Genomic DNA, 16300 nt, shown 5'->3' with positions numbered 1-16300 from the left:
GTCACCTCCAAGCCTGGTAGATGTCAGCTGGCAGGTCACCACAGACCTAGAATGCAGAGCCAAGTAGTTAGTGGTTTTCCTTGGGGACAGGCTGAGGTCACACACAAAGATGAAAACTAAGAGAGGGAGCTTGTAAGAATGCATAAAGTGGAATGGAGTAGGTAGGGGACACTCATGGGCAAGCTGTGAAGGTGTGCCTGTCGAGCCTGTGAGTGTGAATCCTGTGCCACTCATGTGACATCTGACACTCTAGTCACACACATTTGCTCCTGTTTGCTGGATAAGTAATAGAGTAACTGAGTGACAAATGCCCCTTCAAAGGGCAAGCAATCTATTTTGCTGGTGTCCTCATTTTTTTTACCAAGGACTGTGTCAAAGCTGACATGGAAAAAAAATGCCTGGAGACTGCACAGGTGTAGAAAAAAATAATCCCAACAGTGAATTTGTTGAGTAGGTGGCTCTGGGGTCAGTTACATTTGGCTAGACACTTTTGGTTCTACTTCCTGTTCATTGTGTCCCTAAAGGAACTTTTCTAAGTTCAGCATGCTGAAGTTCTTTAAGAATGGTGTAGCCCAGCCTCCGTTTCTTGTGAGGATAGCACAAGATGCAAAGCGTGACGGACCAGGTACCAAGTTCAACAATGGGGCTGTTATAATATCCCAATTCCTGCTACTACTGGGAGTACTCATAGGCTTCAGGTTCCCTGGGTACTTGAAAATATACCAGAGCTTTGTTTATAACATACCTGAAGAGAACCCACCCAGGGTACCCACGCTTCATGGACAGACTTAGAAGTCTTACCCTTCCGAATGGGTAACTGGCAAGACACATTTTTTTCACCAAGGTGTTTTACAATGTCTCTCATTTCCCCTTCTGATTAACAGAGGAATATGAACCACAGAATAATATCACTAAGTAGGTTACAAAGAGTTGGAACATCCACACAAGCTCATCTGAAATTCTGCTTTTTGGAAGACTAATCTACACATTGTATTTACCATTACCAAGCAGTATGTGGTGGTGGAGGAGAAAAGACCCTTATGGTCCAATGTGTACAGAAAACTACCTGTGATATCACCTTTTCTCGACTTTTAGTATGCACTGATAATCTATGAGTCTTGAAGAAAGGGTTGTGGTAGGGAACATTCTCTCTGCATATCTTGTCTTGGCTCTACTTTTAAGGAGTGCCCTGCAGGATGCTACCACAGCACAAACTTTGAGAAAAGCTTATCCACGTTCAAAGGAATTGCAGTATCAGTATCTAGAGGCATGCTGTTGGTTCTGCCCTTGACCCCATATGTTCAACATCATTAATTTGTTGTCATGCTGATCAGACATGGAAATGATGCTAAGCTGCATGGGGAACCCAAGAGGAGAGACAGTGCCATCAGAACTGTAGTCTAATTACAGGAATAGTCCATGAGAACAAAGCAGGTCCTGTATATGAGATCTGAAAAGCAACACAAAGCACATGGGATGGAAGAACATGAGGAAAAGGCAGCCCCTGGGGAAATAATGTTCAGGTCTGTAATCTCAGATAAGCAGGAGGCCAAGACAGGAGTAGCAAAAAGTTCAAGACCTGCCTGGGCTACAAAGTGAATGTTAGACAAGTGTAGACAACTTAGTGAGAACCTGACTCAAAATAAAACATGTATTTGAAGAACTAACAGCATAGCTTACTTGTGGTGCAGGCATGAGGTCCTGGGTTCAGTCCCAGGCATCACAACAATAACTTTAAAAAAGAAAGAGAAAGAAGGAAGCTGGAGAGATGGCCCCGAGGTTAAGAGCACTGACTGCTCTTCCAGCAACCACATGGCAGCCAACAACTGTCTGTAAGTCCTGTTGCAGGGCTCCAACACACTCACACAGTTATACACGCAGGTAAAGTACCAATGCACACTAAATAAATAAATAATTTGAAAAAAGAAGAAAAGAAAGAGGAAATAAAAGCCAATGCCATGCACTGCAGCTTGTGCCTGTGACCCTAGCATTTGCACTCTGAGCCCCAGGACAATCTGAGCTATAAAGTGATAGCCTATCTAAAAAAGACAAAACCAACCTTGACCTGGAACCTAAGTCAAGACAAGCAAGCATACTGACACATTCCTGTAGTCCCTGCACTTGAGGAGCTGAGGCAGAAGGTTCACAAATTGGAAGCCACTCTGGCTGTGCACAATGAATTTAAGCCTAATCTAAGGTACATAGTTAGATTCTGTCTCAAAGGAGGTGGAGGGTACAAAGGTCCAATTTATACTTTTTCTTTGTAAATCAACATTTCAAGTATTTTGTTACAGTGGCAGTAAGTTAATATGGAACACAACAAATTTTGTGTGTTCCTTAAAAAAAAAAAAAAAAAAAAAAAAAAAACCCAAACACAAAAAACTCACTTTTCTTTATTCGGCCTTGTTGGTGTTCATACCTGTAATCCCAGCACTTGGATCCCAGCTGAAGGCGAGCTTGGGTACACAGTGAGAACCTGTCTTACGAGAAAAATGTAGTGAGGAAGGGGAAGGCACTCAGTGGGTGAGGGTGCTTGCTGCCAAACCTGATGACCTGAGTTCAACGCCTAGGAACCACATGATGGGAAAGGAGCACCAGCTTCCACAGGCTGCTTCCTTCCTGTGGGTGCATGCTATGCTGCACCCACACCCACCCTACCCAATACGCTGAATAAACGAATACAATAAAAACATTAACATCACTAATATTCCAAACTGGTAGTACTATCAAGTAGACTAAGGTTTCCAAAGATGTGGCACTTTTAAGAAGAGCAAATAAATAAATAAATAAATAAATAAAAAGGAAAGGAAAAACAAAAGCCTCAAGAAAAGATCTGTCACCTTTCCAACTGTGAGACAACTCCTGGAAAGGAACTTACAAAGTTCTGGGGTGCCAAGCTTAGAGGTACACATGTAACTAAGGAAAACTGTTAAGATGACAAAGGTGCCCCAAACATTGTGGAGTATTTATTGCTTTACACTCTGTGAAGATGTGTCACTATGGCTGGTTTAACAGAAAGCTAAATGGCCAATAGCTAGGCAGGAGGTATAGGCGGGACTGTGGACAGAGAAAGTTCTGGGAAGAAGAAAAGCAGAGTCTCCAGCCAGATGGAAAGGAAGCAGGATGGGGAGGAACAGAGTAAAGGCAACCAAGAAACAGAGAAGAATGTAAATTTAAAACGTGGGTTAGTTTAAGTCATAAGAACTAGGTAGGAACAAGCTGAGCTTTCATAATAAAAAGTCTCCGTGTAACTTTTTGTGAGCTGGCAGCCCAAAGAAAAATCCATCTACACCACAGAGATTATAGAAAAGAATTAAGTAGATGAGATGTACAGAAACCTGGGAGAGTCCAGCCTTCTATTGGCACAACACCTTCCCTGGGGAAGATGTAAACAACCTCCACCTCTCTTCCTAAGGTGCCAATGATAAAACAGGGTACCATTCCACCGATGTTCATTCTGGAAAACCAATGAGTTTATGAGGCTTACTTACAGAGCAAAGAAATGAGAGTACAGGCAGGAACATGGGTGGTTTGAAAGCAGCCACACTGGAAGGTCTGCATGCAACAGAGATAACATCTCCCCAGTGGAAATGTTATAGTCCCCCAGCAGTATAAGCTAGCCCTTCCCCAAACCCCAATGCCTTCTGCAATGAGGGCAGAACTGCATACTATTGGTTGAGAGGCGTTGGGAGTGGCTGGATACTCCAATGTGGGTCCCATGACTCTCCCGCAACCCTTCTTCTACGATGTTAGCTCAATAGTCAACAGCCCAACTGTGATGATCCTTTGCAGGTAGGCACAGCTGTTCTAATGAAGATGGTGGCAGTTTGGCTAGGATGATATTTATATATAACCTCCAAACAGACACGTGAGGGAATACAGCATGCCATGGAGATCCAAGCAGAAACCACTGGTCTTCCCAGCCTCACACTGTCGTGCCCAACCTTCTGACACAGCAACACAGTACAATTCACATGGAGAACTGCACAACTGAGTCATCAAAAGGAAATCTTAAAGTTTTTCGTAAGCATGTGATTTCTGTGTCAGGCCACATTCAGGGCTATCCTGGATTCATGTGGATGTCTTGGAGAAAACAGACTCCCCAGGAAAAGTGCTAAAAGCTATGGGAACTCCCCAGACAAGGAAATGGGCAGAGGAAATTCTGAAAATGTTCTCAGAAATTGCTGACACTTCACGGCCACTGTAGAACCCCAGCCATGGATAACTCCCACAAAAAACCAAAAGCAATGATGTAAATGCCCAGCATATGCCAAAGTTATCAAATAGAGTCATTGGAAAGATGCTGCAGGAAAGAAAGCATCAGTTCAATGTAACGAGTACTGTTTTTCCGCCCGCCGCCTGGTATTGTTCTGCCGCCACGCTGCCAGCCCCAAATAATGCACAGAGACTCTGTATTAGATATAATCCTGTTGGCCAGTTACTAGTTGCTTATCGGCTAGCTCTATCTTAATTATTAATCCATTTCTATGTATTTCCACGTGGTCTTACCGAGAGCGGAGGAATGGCAGTTCTGTTCTCTCCAGGCTCTCCTTGCCGACTCCTCCTATCTACTTCCTCTTTCCTCCTTGTCTCTTAGTCCCGCCTATCTTCCTTTCCTATTGGCCAACAGTGCTTTATTATTAACCAGTATGAGAAACATATATACATAATGGCATCTCCCATCAGTTCAACAAAAGGACACCACACCCTTCAATATCAAATATTGTGCTCCCTCTGCTGCAAGTCTCCCATTTCAACTTCAGAGAAGTGCCTTTTGAAGGTATATGAGCCTGGATTTCAACGCCATGGTTGTTCTAAAACTTCACCCACCTCTACCCAGTGGCCTGAGTTCATTCTGTATCCTTTCTGAGGTTACTGGTGGAGAACAAGGTAAAAGAAGCCATGCCCGAATGCACAGAGGGAAAAGTTAAGCCATAGTTGTCATTATATAGTAATAGAGGCAATTGACAGGAATCCAGAATCACCTGCAAGGCCAACTTCTGGGAGTTTCTGGGCATGTCTGTGAGGGAATATCCAGACTGTATTAATTGAAAGTGGGGAAGGACTGGCTGGAGAGATGGCTTGGGGGCTGGAGAGATGGCTCAGTGGTTAAGAGCATTGGCTGCTCTTCCAGAAGACCCAGGTTCACTGCCTAGCACCCACATGGCAGCTCACATCTGTCTATAACTTAAGTTCCGGTGGATCTGACTCCCATAGAAGGACATGCAGGTCAAACACCAATGCACATGAGAATTTTAAAAAGTGGGAAGAGCCATGGGCAGCATCACTTCACAGCCCAGAATCCCAGACTGAACAAAAAGGAAAACACAGGTTTTAACACCAGCGTTCATCTGTTTCCTCACTGTATCGGTCACCTTATATCTGTCTACCGTGTCTTCCCTGCCACAGTGAACACATCTCAAACTGTGAGCACAAATAAGCCCTTCCTTAAGTTGCTTTTGTCAGCAGTTTTGTCGTAGCAACAAAACAAGTGGCCAATATAGTGAGCACCTTCCCTTCTTTCCTACATTTTATTACATTTGTCTATTTGTGTCTGTGTGTGCAAGGGTGCAGGCGAGTGTGTACACACATATATGTATGTGTGCAATGTGCTGTGGCGCCCATGTAGTCAGAGGACAGCTTTCTGGGTTCAGTTCTCTTCTACTATGTGGGTCCCAGAGATTGAACTCAGGTTGTGAGGCTTGGCAGCAAGCACCTTTACCCACTCAGTCATCTCAGCCGCTCTTCTCTCCCCCAACTCCCCTTTGGTGCTAGTGAACAAACCCCTACCCCACGATCATATTCCGTAATAACAGATATATTTATCAAGTACTTGAGGGTAGTGCCATATACACTGTAAAGTGCTTTTCAAATCCCTTGTCTTACCCAATCCTCATAATAACCCTGTAGGATAAGTGCTATCATTTCCTTCTCCCACTTTACAGATAAACCTGAGACTCAGTGTAAATGAGCTCAGGTTCGCACAGTAAACGGGGCACTAGGTCTCTCAGCCAAGCTCAAGTTCTTGACCGCTAAGCCCCATGCCTATCTCCCACAGAAGGAATCACTTGCTTCCTACTCTGTTCAGTACACAGACAAAGCAGTCTGAAAGCCTTCAGGTTTCCACCAGGCTCACCGAGTATCGAGGAATACAGCCAGGATGCTGGCTGGCTCACTCAGACACAGGTGCACCCGGGGCTCAGATCTCAGCCCTCCATTATGCTGTGTTCATTACACAGGAAGACTCCGAGGTCACGCTTTCAAATCCTAGCCCTTTCCTCATTATCTGCCCCCAGCATCAGCGTTCTTCCAAGTCCTGTATTGACTCGCTTTGCTCCTGGCTGCCGGCCCATCTCCATTAGATCCCAGGCATTTGAGCAAAGTACACAGCTATCCAGTTCTGACTGAACGGAATTGACTCGCCATCCCTCCTCTATAATTTTGGGCAGAGTCTGAGAGGATTTAGAAGGTGTCATTGACTTGGAATTACAGTTCATTGTTACAGAATGAATTTCCGGACTCTGCTGAAGAGAGCTGGAACCCCCCACATTTACACAAGCAGCTTTGTTCCCATCAAAGTGTCCCTCTAATTGCACTGTGCACATTCGCTCAGGACTGTGCCGATTCTCAAGGCTTTCTTCAGTGCATCACGTCTGTGCCTTCACGTGGATGTCAATCTCGGCCTGTGTATTCTTGCTCCTGATACCGTCACTAACTTTTGTATTGCCTACACTATCAAACTCTTTGCATGCTTTAGTCTGCTACCGGTTATTTTGCATAGCAGCATGCTAGGCTCTCTAGCCTGCCAGGGTGGTAAAAAATAACCACGTATCGGGTTGGTAACTGACTGACTGTATTTTCCATATTGCACATCTGTCACTTGCCCAGAGTGATTCTCTCTTCCAGATATGGACACTTATTATTGGAAGAAGGGACTTGGGACAAAGCTGTAAGCCGGTGGAGATCTTGAAGTGGATGGTGCTGAGTTAAAAAGTACAAAAACAAAAACATAGCGTTATGGCTTTAGCCTCAGAAGAGGTTAACAATGAAACTCACTCCCATGAGGTCAGCCTAAGCTGCTAATCCCCTGGCACAGCTTGAAACACAAAAGCATCTGAGAGCTCAGGAGCCCCAACTCACCTGGTGGGACAATAGGCAGGACAAAGGCCCTTCCTCAGAGGCACTGTTACCTCTCACTGCATCTCCCAAACCACTTAAGGAGAATGGTAGGGGCGCTCACACCAACTTGCCTGAGAAATTGGATAAAACTGTACAATTTTCTTATAATGACCATAACAACAGAGACAGACAGACAGACACACACACACACACACACACACACCCTTGGTGATCACAGCTAGAAAAAGCAAGGCATTTTTTAATAAAAGTTGTTAAAAGTCTTTAATTTTTAAATTTTACATTTATTCTGTGTGTGTGTGTGTGTGTGTGTGTGTATGTGTGTGTGTGTTGTGAGTATGTGAGCATACAGCACATACATGCAGAGCCCATGCAGAAGACTACCAGAAAGAGATGGTCCTCTCCCTCCACCCTGTGTGTGGGTCTCAGGGATCAAACTCAGGCTGAAGCATCTCACAAATTCATAAGACATCTTTAACTTCTAGGTGCTAAAAGAGTGTTTAAGGTTTTATCAGAACTTAGAAGGTGGAAGTGGGTAGATTTCTCTGAGTTCCAGGCCAGCCTGGTCTACATGGTGGTAAGTTCCAGGCTACTCAGAGACACAGTGAGACCCTGTCTCAAAATGATATTTTGTTTTCCACCAGAGTTGACTGTGATTGTGCCCCCTTGTAACCCTGGCCCACAGGAAACAGAAGCAACAAGATGGAGAGTTTGAGGCCAGCCTGGGCGACATAATAAGAAAAAAAAAAAAAAAACCTGGCTGGCAATCTGTCTGGCCAGAGTCTTCATCAAAAGCCTGCCATAGTTGGTTTGGCTATTTAGCACTCATTCCTGATGTCTTCTGCATGTCTGGCTAATGTGAGCACCAGTGTCTAAGTGGGTTTGGGGAGAGTCTCCCCAAACCACACAATGGGAAAGGAAGCAATATCGAAAGCATTTGGCAAAGTTCAGAAGGAACCCCAGCCTGGTCCAGGTTCCCTCCCTTCACACCAAAAGTGAGGCTGAAGTCACAGTGAGAGACGAGCAAGACACTGTGGTGTGCCACGGCTCAGCAGGGGTACAGTAATGCACTGCACATCTTTTAAAAATCTAGAGGAGGGGCTGGGCAGGGGTGGCTCGTGCTTTTATTCCCAGCCCTTGGAGACAGAGGCAGGTGGATCCCTGTGAGTTTGAGGGTGTTGTTCTTTTGTTTCAATGTTAGGATGAAGCTGGAGGGGGGGGGGTCCCATGTGGCAGGTTCCATAGCAGGCAAGGGTGACCGAGGTGGGGGTGGGGGACACAAACATGCCAGGCAGACAAGCTTGAGTGACTTTTATTAGACAGGGGAGGGAGGGGGAGGGAAAGAGAAAAGAGGGAAAGAGACACAGAGACAGAGAGAGGACAGAAGAGAGGAGGGGTCGGGAGCAGAAAGAGCAGTAAGAGCTGAAAGAGAGCAGAGAAGAGCAGTAGGAGAGCAAGTGGGCGGGGTCTGCCTTTTAAAGGGGTCCTTTGCACCTGCCTGCAGAACATGCAATCGTGGAGCCCTGGGCTGACCAGAGTACTCACTGCCTGAGTGCATTCTGCCTGGTGACAGGGGCAGGCCAGCATAGTGCCCGAATCCTTACAGAGGGCAGTCTTGTCTACAGAGTGAGTTCCAGGGCAGTCAGGACTACAAAAAAGAAGAAAAGGAAGAGAAGGAGAGAAAAAGAGGGAGGGAGAGAGGTAGGGGGTAGGGAGGGAGGGGGAGGGAGGGAAGAAGGAAGGAAGGAAGGAAGGAAGGAAGGAAGGAAGGAAGGAAGACAGGCCACAATCACACAACTTGGGCCCGGGGACTACAGATTGAGAGCGGAGTTGTCGGCTGGTGGTACCTTAGGCTCTAAGATCAGTCCCCAGAAACAAAATGAGCAAACACTGGATACAAGTGGGTTACTAGGTAAAGTGAGCAGGACTTGATCAGGAATGAGGGGACTAGTGGAGAAAGGTACGGTGTTGTCCTCAGGAGCTGGCCTGACAGGGCACCAGGCAAATGTGAGCTGGGAATGTACCCCTATCCTTGGCTGAAATGTCAAGGGAAGCCAGCTCCCTCAATGCTGCCATATCTCCCTCTTTTAAATGTAGGCTCACAAGTTTGAGGGGCAATAATCTGATGGGACAATGAGCAGTGCAGACCCTCAAGTCCAGACAGTTCTTTAAGCTCGGGCTTTTGTTGTTTTTACAAGTGACTTTGAACATCTTATTAACCTTTTTATGTCTCATTTTTCTCCTCTGGAGAAAAAAAAAAAGCAAGATATTTCATTTCCAAGACTACTGTAAAAAATTTTAAATGCATAAATAAGTGTCGTTGAAAGACCCTCGGAGGGTGTGAACACTCATGCCCCGACACAGGAAAAGCGCCCCCCCCCCAAATCACTCACGAGAAGCGGTCTTGATGCAAAAGCATAAGGTCTTTTATATTCCAGTGCACTGGGGTCCACAGCCATACTCCACATGGGGTAGAGGACTGGGAACCCTGGGTACAGGGTTTAGACAGCTTTTATAGGGTTACAACAAAGCCTGTGCATCACAAACCAATCATCTCATAGCATCCAGTGCAGACCAATCAATTTGAACTATCCAAGCCCGTGTTTAGCCCAGGAAGTCTGCTTTCGCTAGGGCTTCTGGGTAGTGTGACAAGGCTCATTTCCTGTGTTCATTCACTCACAGGTGCTGTCATAAACAGCCCTGTAAACAGTCAAGAATGTGACCTTTTGCCTACTCACTGCTAGGGGGCAGAGTCTAGGGAAAGTTAGGCTACATTTTTCCATCCTTACATTGTGTGTGTGTGTGTGTGTGTGTGTGTGTGTGTGTGTGTGTAACAGTGCCTAGCACATGGAAACACTGTGTAAGTTTTTTAACTAGTACCATCTGTGGTGATTTGAATAAGAATAGATCCCAAAGGCTCATATAGTTGAATGCTTGGTCATTAGTAAGTAGCACCACTTGCCAGGGATTAGGAGGTTTGGCCTTATCGGGGTAGGTATGACCTTATTGGAGGAAGTATGTCACTGTGGGTGAGTTTTGAAGTTCCAAAAGCCCAAGCCAAGCCCAGTGTCTGCTGCCTTCAGATCCGGATGTCAAATTCCCAACTTCTTAGAACCATGTCTGCCTACATGCAATCATGCTCCCCGCCATAACCTCTGCTACTGTTTCCTGTAGAAGAGTTCTTGTGATCATGGTGTCTCTTCACAACATGAGAACACTGACTGAGACATCATCATTACTTTTTAAGCACAGTGTAGAACAGTGGTTCTCAACCTGTGGGCAGCAACCCCTTTGGTACCCAATGATCCTTCCACAGGGGTCACATATCAGATATCCTGGGTATCAGATACTTACCATTCATAACAGTAGCAAAATTACAGTTATGAAGTAGCAACAAAATAATTTTCTATTTGGGGTCACCACAACTGCATTAAAGAACCAAAGCATTAGGAAGGTTGAGAATGAATGACTGGTGTAAAACAAAAGATGCTTCTTCTCAAAGGGTCTCATCTAAGACAACCCTGAAACTACATCACCCTGGGAGGCAGTCATAGGACCTTACCTCTCAATCCCCATGGCTGTGAAGATTGAGTAAGAAATCTGTGTCCGGCTTCCAGCAGCCAGACCCATACCCATTGCCACTCTCATCCCCCCTCTCTCTCCATCTGCTCTCTCTCTCTCTCTCTCTCTCTGACTCATACATGCACAAGCACCCTAGGTATTTTCTGCCAGGCAGGTGGAAAGGGTCATGATGCCGTCTTAGTAAGCACGTTTGATCAGAGAGAGACATTCTGGGCACAAAGAGCTCAGGAGAAAAGTCTGACTTAGCTAGGAAATAAATGCAAAGAGTTTTTGGCCTTAGGGACATTGTGATAGCCCTATCCACACCAGGCTGGGGGGAGGGGGGTCTTTGGGTTAGAGATGGCTGGGTATTTTCACGATTAGTAAGGCTGCCAGAGCTGAAGGGTTATCTGAGAGGCCCTGGCTTCCTGAGTTGATGCAGTTCTGCAGAGAACAACCTAGTCCCTTGTTCTGTGACTGTTTCTCACCAGTCCATGCAAGCCCCCAATCCTTCCACATACTGCAAAGCATTGCCTCAGGCCCTTCCTCCAGTTCCTACTGAGCTACCACTTATGCATCTGCTAGCACTTAACAACAGGAGGCTTAATTAAAAAGAAAAAAAGAGAGAGAGAGAGAGAAGGCGGAGGGAGACAGTGACTAGGAAATGGAATTGTATCTCCAATCCATATTAAACTCTTCCTTTCCTCGTTTGACTCCTTTAATCTACCCTAATTTCTTCCAGCTGTTGGGCTGTCCTTCCCTATGGAAGCAACAACAACAGAAAATGAACAGTTATGAAGCACTGTCTTTGGGGCCCTTCACATCCATAACTCTCAACACCCGATAATTCAGACGTGACTAAACCACTTCTGATGATGTCAAGGAACCCACGTCAAAAGGAGCAGTTAAGAGTCTTTCCAAGCCAGCCAGTCCATGGTGGTACACACCTTTAATCTCAGTGCTCAGAGGCAGAGGCAGGTGGATCTCTTGCATTCAAGGCCAGCCTGGTCTATACAATGAGTTCTAACAAACAAAAATCTATGCCTCCAAACAAACAAAAAGGAATCTATGACTCCAACACTCGTGGTCTAAACCACCTGAAGGAATCAGCCACCTTTCCCATATGTCTGAAATTGGGCTTTTCTAGTATGTACCCTGGGCTAGAAACCATGGAATGAAACACCAGTCTATGGTCTTAGTGGACACTGCATCTTGCATGCCTCCCTGGACTTAGGTTTCTGTATACTCCACCTCTAAAAAGATATTTGAAGGCAAAAGCAAGACAAGAAAGGTAAAAGTGACACATTTTAGGAAGATGTAACAAAAATCCACAATGGTAAAATCAGCCTAAGAATCGATTTTTCAAGATATCTGAAGTGCGTTCATACAACAATCTTTCCAGTCAGGTGTGTTTTCTTAATCTCTATGGTGCTTTTTAAATTACAGAAGCAAAGCAAGCTCATAACAAACAGCAAAGTCCACAAAATAAGAATGAAAGGAAAGTTTTCTCTAGCGTGTTATATGTCCTGAATCTTTCTGGGTCTAACGGCTTTTTGTTGTTTTTCTTTTCTCTTTTATTCTCTCCTTAAGGTCCAAGGTCTCATGAGTGTAGAACAAGTACCCTACCTCTGATCTACACTCATAGCTCTAGGTTCTCCTAAGAATATATCAACACTCGTGTGTGTGTGTGTGTGTGTGTGTGTGCACGCGCGTGTGCGCGCATACACGCAGGCACATTTGCTTGCTCATTCCACAGCTGTGCACTCCTTTATAATCCAGGCACATAAAAGGCTGAGGCAAGATTTGTAGCAGTTCTAAGCCAGCCTGGGCTTCATAGCAAGGCTTCCTCAAATACAAAACAAACAATAACTCACAGAGTATCTTTCCATATCTATAAATTTTTGTTTCTTGAAGTCAGAATCTTATTCTGCAGAAATTTTGGATTGGTTTTGTCATTTTCTAACATTGCAGATAAAATCCAGAGCTTCACTCATTCTAGGTAAATACCCTACCACATTGTCATATTCCAGAGTTTTAAAACTTCTCATTTTGGACTGGAGAGATAGTTTACAGCTAAGAGCACAGGCTGCTCTTCCAGAGGACCCAGGTCCAATTCCTAACACCCATAAGGCAGCTCACAACTGTCTATAACTCCAGTTCCAGGGGATCTGACACCCTCACACAGACATACATGCAGGCAAAACACCAATGCACATAAATCTTCAAAACAAAAACAAAGCAAAAAACCTCATTTTGTTCATCACTGCATTTATTTATGTATCTCCACATTGATCTGCCCAGAACCATCTGTCTTTTAAACTAACACAAGTAACTGCATTATATGCATGGATTGAGATCTACTTACCCAGTTTCCTGTCAAAGAACATTTGGCTCATGACTCTTTGATGTTGTAATGGCCATGGACTATGTTAAGAATCGCAGCCTATGAGGAAGAAGAGAAAATATTTGCCACTTGTGTATCTGGTCAGGGGTTAATTTCCAAAACATGTAAGGAACTTGTACAATTCAATAACAACAACAAAAAGTAATAACCCAATTTAAAAGTACACATTTCTTTAATAGATGCACACCAATAGCTACATGGAAAAATGCTTGGTTAGGTGGGCATACACCTTCAACCTAGCACTTGGGAGATGAAGGCAGGAGGGTCCCAAATTTGAGACCAGTTTGGGCTACACATAGAGACTCTATTAGGACGAGGGGAGGAGAGGAAAGAAAGGGGGAGAAGGAGGAGGAAGAGAAGAAGGAGGAAGAGGACGAAGCGGCAGCAGCAACAGCAGAGGAAGCCACTGTCTTACCAGAGTCGATGAGCATAACTATTACAAAGCAATAGAAAACAGAAAGTTGGCAATTATTAGTGAGCAATTAGGGAGACGGGAAATTGTGCATTGCTGGTGAGAGTAGGCACCATGGCAAATGGCACAGGAATGCAAAAACATTAAAGCTCGAACTACCCATTTACCTAACAACCCCACCACTGGGTATAAATCCAAAAGCATTGGAAGTTGCATCTTGGCCTGGCATGATGGCTCAACAGGAAAAGACATTTGCTTTTGCAAGCCTGACCTGAGTTTGATCCTTGGGACCCATGTAAATAAAGATGGAAGGAAAGAACCAACTCCACAGATTTGTGCTCTGACTTCCACACATGCACTGTTGCATACACACATACACACACACATACATACATACATACATACATACATACACACACATACATACACACACACACCACCACCACCACTACCACACCACATACAGACACAATAAATAGATGACCGATAGATAGATGATAAATGATCTCAAAGAAGAATTAGCACTACATCATATTTTCAATAATGTAGAGAACCACACACCTGTACCTACAATCCCAGCACTCAAGAGGAAGTTAGAGGCAGGAGGATCAGGAGTTTAAGGTCAGCCTGAGCTACATGAGACCTGTCACACAAAACCAAAATAAAAGAGATCTAGGGACAACTTAAATATCTATTTAGGAATGAATGGATTCTTCTGGATATACCATACAGGTAAAACAGAACTGTACCCAACCTCACACTTTTAATCCCAGCACTCAGGAGTCAGAGATAGGCAGAGCTCTGTGAGTTTGAGGCCATCCTGATATCAAGTTCCAGCTAGGGAAGGAAAGAAGGAGAACATGAAAGAAAAAAGGAAGGCATGAAGGGAGAGAGGGAAGGAGGGAGGAAGGAAAGCAGGCAAGCAAGAAAGCAGAAAGAAAGGTAGGCATCGCAGTATACACCTGTAATCCCAGCACTAGGGAGAGAGCAACCAGAGGCTTCTGAGTTTGAGGCTAGCCTGGGCTACACAGTAAAACCCAGTCTCAAGAACAAGGAAATTAAAAAAAAAAAATCTCTAACTCACAGTACATGTGATTATTGTTGAGTCAACTTGACAGAACTAGAGTCACCTAGGAGACCTGGCTCTGAGGACACTTGGGGGCTATCTTCACTTCAGTACCCGAGGTGAAACAATCCACTCACTACGGATGGTGCCATTTCCTGGCTGGGACCCTGTGTTGTGTGGAGAAGGAAAGCAGAGCAGAAATATCCATTCTTCTCTCTTGCCTGACTATGGATGCAATGGGCGCTGTAATTTTTAAAATGTGGCGCAAAGAGAGAAAGACGGCATGCGACAGAGTTCAAGCTGAGGGGTCTTTTTAGTTAGGAAAAGGGATCATAAAAAAGGGAAAGGGGAGTGGGGAGAAGAAGGCTGACAAGAAGACTGAAGGAGAGGCCCTGAGAAGAAGCACACGCACCCAGGCTGGGAAGCAATGGGCCAGGAGGAGAAGTAGGAAGGGGCAACCCTGGCACACTAAAAAAAAATCTCATGAAGTCTCATTTCACAGATGCATCCAGGAGGCTCCAGGAATGCAGAGAGCTCAAGACCAAGAGAAAGGATGTGAGATGGCTCAGCCAATTAAGTCAGTCGCTACCAAACCTGATGCCCTGAATTCAATCTCTGGGACTCTTGTGGGGACAGACCCAACTACCCAACTTTTGCAAGTTATCCTCTGACCTCCACAAGCATGCAGGGCATGTATGTACACACACATACACACACACACACACACACACACACACACACACATACACACGAGGGGGGACAAAGAGACAGAGAGAGAAACAAAGACAGAAAGAGAGAGACAGACACAGTGAGAAAGACAGAGACAGAGAGACAGAGAGAGACAAAGAGGCAGAGACACCCAGACAAAGAGAGAGAGAGACTATCCAACGGGGATGTATCCGGAAAGAGTGATGGGAAAAGGCTGGAATGTGTCTCCCAAACATCCTGCCTTGAAGATGAAGTGCAGAGACTAAGACTGCAAGTTCTCGTAGAAGTGTCTTGGCTGCCCCTGCTTGTTCATGCAGCCATCTATAAATGGTCACTCGTATTCCCTCTGGGTCTCTGGTTTAGAAACACTGCTGCTGTGTATGAGCAGTCACACAACCCGCTTCCGCACTTTCTTTCCTTTTAGGTATATATTTAGGAGTGGAGTGGCTACAGAATATAAGAGGTGGATGCTAAGTTCTTATAGAACCACTGCTTCCCTGTGGTTACACCAACAGGAGGTGGCAGGAAAGAAATGAGAATGGAGAAAACCATGAGAAAGTGCCTGATACACATGCGTGAAGACGTCAAAATAGAGCTCTCTTTTTCTATTTACGAAAAAATTGAAAAGCAAAAAGATGGTTGAGTCATTTTACATTCTTGCCAGTAATGCATCAAACCTTCTCCGTCGTCAACACCGGTAAAGTCAGTCTTTTTAATTTTCTTTTGTTGTTGTTGTTTAGATATTTTTATTTTATGTTTGCTGGTGTTTTGCCATGGGTGTCACATCCCCTGGAAATGGAGTTACAGACATTGTGAGTTGTCATGGGGGTGCTGGGAATTAAACCAGGGTCCTTCGGAAGAGCAGTCAGTACTCTTAACCACTGAGCCATCTCTTCAGCCCCTAATTTTTATGTTAGGTATGTCTTGATAACTCATTGTGCTTTAATTACATTTCACTAATAACTAGCCAGTTAAATATCCTTTCCTGTGCTTACTAGTCCTAGATTTTCTT

At 44.8% G+C, this 16300-nt stretch overlaps 1 long non-coding RNA gene across 1 annotated transcript in view; it reads right to left on the bottom strand.

The window, feature by feature from the left end:
- LOC127234134 (uncharacterized) overlaps positions 1 to 13138 on the bottom strand; it is a 38782-nt gene extending 25644 nt beyond the window's left edge. Inside the window, exon 1 of the long non-coding RNA XR_007835553.1 lies at positions 13064 to 13138. This is a non-coding gene — a long non-coding RNA (uncharacterized LOC127234134). The remainder of the gene's footprint in view (positions 1 to 13063) is intronic.
- Positions 13139 to 16300: the final 3162 nt, after the last annotated feature.

The sequence above is a fragment of the Phodopus roborovskii genome, unplaced genomic scaffold (genome assembly GCF_943737965.1).
Source record: "Phodopus roborovskii unplaced genomic scaffold, PHOROB, whole genome shotgun sequence".
Taxonomy (NCBI): domain Eukaryota; kingdom Metazoa; phylum Chordata; class Mammalia; order Rodentia; family Cricetidae; genus Phodopus; species Phodopus roborovskii.
The sequence above is the reverse complement of the archived record's forward strand: the minus strand, read 5'-3'. Positions and strand labels throughout refer to the sequence as shown.